The following is a 4,391-nucleotide window of genomic DNA, read 5'->3' as shown; positions in this document are numbered from 1 at the left end:
CAAAGAAATCAAAACTCGTCATTAATATTATTGTTAAACTTAGTTTTAAAACTGTGCCGTTATTTTTGTACTCATTATTTAATAATATGTTTTTACAATATTTAAATAACTGTAATTACCATTTAAGTCGTAATCATGTACAAACTTAACTTAAATGGCAAAATATAAAATAATAATAAGAAAACAGTAAGAACATGAAATTTTTTTTTCTTAAATATGAGGACATAATGTATCGTGTGTTATTGGTTCAAGTTTTGATTTTAGTTTGGGTCAACACTAGAAGAGAAGATGAAATTCAGTATCGGCTGAAAATTTACTTTCGGTCAGTCACTAATGATTTTTTCTTAGTATGAGTACGCATGTGTTTTATTAAGTTTGACTTCTGTGAAAAAGCATAGGGGCAGTACGAACATGAAAATGGTTTTTCTTTAGTATGAGTAGACATATTGTGTGTTATTAAGCTTGACTTCTGTGAACATACATAGCTACAATACGAACATGAAAATGGTTTTTCTTTTGTATGAGTTCGAATATGTGTTATTAAGTTGGACTTCCCTGGACATGAATAATCACAGAAAGAACATGAAAATGGTTTTTCTTTAGTATGAGTACGCATGTGTGTTATTAAGCTTGTCTTCTGTGAACACGCATAACTACAGTAAGGACATGAAAATGGTTTTTCTTTAGTATGTGTACGCATGTGCGTTATTAAGTTTGACTTGGAAGTAAGTTTTCGGTCACATTCCGTGCATGGGAAAGATTTTGAATTTTTAGTTCCTTGTGCTTTGCTTTTTTGTTGAACTGAATTTATATCACAAATTGGCTTTGCTGCTCCTAGAAGAGAAACAATATTTTTTTTAATTAATGCAGACATAGATAATATTAATTTAATACGATGAGAATTTGTAGCCGGTATGCTACTGCAAGTAGCTTGTTAGAAAGAGCTTTGTAAAATATTATAACTACTAAAATAAATGGATACATGTTGTGAATGTATCCACAAAATACGCTAATATTTTAAAGCTAAAATAAAGTTTTCGATAAAAACGGGTAACTTGAGTTCATGATTAAAAAAACACATCTAGGAAATTAGGTTTTACCCGCCGCCGTTTGGTGAATTATTTCAGAATGCTCCGAGAATTCCTTTTTAACATCTGTGTGATTCATTCCTATATCTGCATGCGATAATCCTCCTCCATCCTTTTCTTGTATCTCTGGTTCCTTCTTGATGGTGACTCTCTCTAGAATAGAATTCTCCATTGTGTCTAGAGTTCCAGAGCCCTGTTCACCTGCAAACTGAGAGAATTTATCAAGCTTTACTTGGAATTAGTTTAGTTTCAGGGAGTGTGGCAGACACCACTAATAAAACCTCATTGCAGTCCTAGCACAGCAGTATTATAATAAATATAAGAAAAGAATACACATATGCGAATTTCAACCGTGTTTGTGGGAGGAATGTTGTGCAGGAAGTAACAGTAACGGAAAAACAGCAAGGAAAGTTTTGTTACCTTGAGAACAGACAGGGAACCCCCGATATTTTATTATAACCTCATTTTGCCAAGTACTGCTTTTTTATTGTATGTAACACCTAGCCTTTCGAATACAAAACGTAAAATGAGTGACTAAATGTCACGTTCACAAATGAGTCTACTACTAGAAATTAATGACTCTGCAAATCGAAATATAAGTTGCGTTCAGAACACAAAACTGGTTTAAGCTCAAGAAAAAATCTGCCTTAGAGTCAACGATCTGAAATAATCGTTACACGAAGAACAAGTAAATGGTTTTCCTCGGAATTTTGCACCATATGGTGTGAAACTATAATTTAAATTCCACTCAAAAACATGTAAACGGTTTCCTTCGAAATGCGTAAGCAGATGAATCCGCATTTGGAATTTTAACACATCATTCAGAAGACAAAACTGCTTTTAACTTAAGATTGAATCTTTATGCGACACTCAGCACATGAACATGGTTTTCTCCATGATCAGCTATCAGAATTTTAAACCTGCACTTCAAACAACTGTAATTTTATCTGTAAGCGTGTCCTCGCAGATGAAATTACCTATACTTTTCAGTGGGTTTTGTAATAATGCCTTAAAATGTATCTGGAACACTGTAAAAATTAAGAAATTACAAAGAGTTTTTTTAAGTGCGCACTAAGAGTTTCCCACTTTTCTACATTTAAACCAAGTCAAATAACATCATAATATCCAATGTACGGTTCCTTTCCAAGAGCTAAGTCAGAAGGCATCAGAGAGAATTTCATAAGAGAGTTTTTGTTAATTTTATTTTAATTTCGTGTCAACTTGTCAAATATAAATAGTATAATATGTTCAAGGGTTCGTTGACCATATTTATTTTGAAACACATTTACCTTTTTAAATGTAAATACTACACAAGAGTCCCAACTGCTCCCAACCGTCTGGAGCTAGTGAGAGGAATCCCCAATTGTGGTATGTTGTGAGGCTGAATGTAGTGGTGAGCGGAAGGAAAAAGGTTACTTGGCTATTCAGATCTGGTCACCAAACACGATTCTGAATAGTGGTCTAACACCAGGGCCCACACTGAGATTATCTTTCATTCTGGAACTTGCCGAATATGCTTCTTTAACTATATTATTTTATTATATATAAACCTTCCGTCAGAAATTCTCAAGTGATAGTGAAAACCCTATCAAAGCCATAGCGTGGTTAAGAAGAACTAAGCGCACAAACAGACTCAGATAGTGACTATTTAGAGATTAGAGAACACACTTGTATTGTACAATGTACGTACATAGCCCACCCAATTATACTGATAGATAGTATTTATAGTATTTTTGTTTTATGAATTATTTAACGTATTCGTGTTTTGCGAACAGGAAAAAAAACTTGTACTAAAAGTATCTAACACTCTGGTAATATAAATAATCACACGTCATCAGTATTTACAGGTTAATGTAGTTAGTACTCACGGCCGGTTTCGTGTGTCGCTGCCACGGAGAAAGAGCGTTTGAATCGAATCTTAACTTATCTCTTTCTTATGTTCGGGTAATTCAAAATATACTGACAATTACAGCTTCAGGTGATAGTATATTTCTGTTTGCCAATCTTGACAGTTATCAGGAATTATTACGTATTCCAGAGACCCATTCAATAAAAGCGTAGACTTTTGAGGTTATAAATCCTGTACGCAAACTTGGCTGGTATTGCCAGCGTATGAAATATCACCTCGCCGCTCCTCACATTAATATTTTTTTTATCACGTCATTTTATTATCTGCTCTGCGATAAGTGACTAACTACTGCTAGCCAGGGGCATTTAACTAAGCTTTGGCCTTGAAACTCATTTGAAACCGCCACGCCCACCTCAAAATTCTTATAGAAAACGAATAATATGGCTAAAAGCTCAGATCTCATTGGTGAGAACAGAAGGATTGGTTTGATCTCTTGCTCTCTACCATAATGACTCGTGTAACAGAAAGAGATGACGGAATTTTTCCGTTTGACAGTTTCAAATCATTCAAACAAAATGAGAGTGGTTTATTTATACACGCGGGTTGTCATTTTCTGCCGAAATACTATCATTTCCGTCGAAAATATTGCGTGTTAAAGTTGTTCGTGATAAAAATACAATATAAGCCAGTATAGTGTTAGCGAGTTACAAATTTACATTTCTATCTTACCAATCTTATCTAAAATCTTTGAACGTGTAATCTACGATAGATTAAACAACTTTCTATCAAAAAAATCGTTCTTATATAAAAAACAATATGGCTTTAGGAAAAAATCAAACACACTTGCGGCAGTAAATGACTTAATCAGTAAACTTAGAAGCAGCATTGATGGTGGAAATTATATTTTATCTATACTAATTGACCTTCAAAAAGCCTTCGATACAGTAAGCCATGACATACTTCTCAAGAAACTCGAGAAAATTGGTGTAGTTGGTCCTGCTCTTAATCTATTCAAATCATATCTTAGCAACAGAAAGCAATTCGTTAGCATCAATAATCAAAATAGCAACCACCTACCAATAAACTACGGAGTTCCGCAAGGATCCATACTAGGACCACTTCTGTTCCAAATTTATATAAATGATATCTCCCAATTAGATTTAAACGGTGATATTTTTTTATATGCAGATGATACTGCAATTTTCTACTGGGGTAAAGATTTAAACATCTTACTAGAAAATGCACAGAGTGACTTAGACAAAATTAACAGTTGGCTCCAATCAAATATATTAACAATGAATGTTAAAAAAACAGGATACATGATTTTAAGCTCAACTCGTAAAATAATTCCTCTTCATGTACCCTTAAAAATTGAAAATAACAACCTGCAAATCCTGATACAGGAGAAATATCTTGGACTGTGCATTGATAAACACCTAACTTTTAAACAGCAT

General features: G+C 33.7%; 1 long non-coding RNA gene across 1 annotated transcript; it reads right to left on the bottom strand.

Annotated features, from left to right (window-relative positions):
- Nucleotides 1-773: 773 nt before the first annotated feature.
- LOC149416015 (uncharacterized) lies at nucleotides 774-3,156 on the bottom strand. Its single transcript, XR_016303560.1, has 3 exons — nucleotides 2,957-3,156; nucleotides 1,101-1,296; nucleotides 774-834 (listed from the first exon to the last, which is right to left on the bottom strand). It is a non-coding gene; the product is annotated as an uncharacterized LOC149416015 (long non-coding RNA).
- Between the last annotated feature and the right edge of the window lie 1,235 nt (nucleotides 3,157-4,391).

Source organism: Hesperophylax consimilis, chromosome 17 (assembly GCF_061612785.1).
Source record: "Hesperophylax consimilis isolate HC1 chromosome 17, BYU_Hcon_1.0, whole genome shotgun sequence".
In the NCBI taxonomy this organism is placed as follows: domain Eukaryota; kingdom Metazoa; phylum Arthropoda; class Insecta; order Trichoptera; family Limnephilidae; genus Hesperophylax; species Hesperophylax consimilis.
Note: the sequence above shows the minus strand (reverse complement) of the source record. Positions and strands in the feature narration are given on the sequence as shown.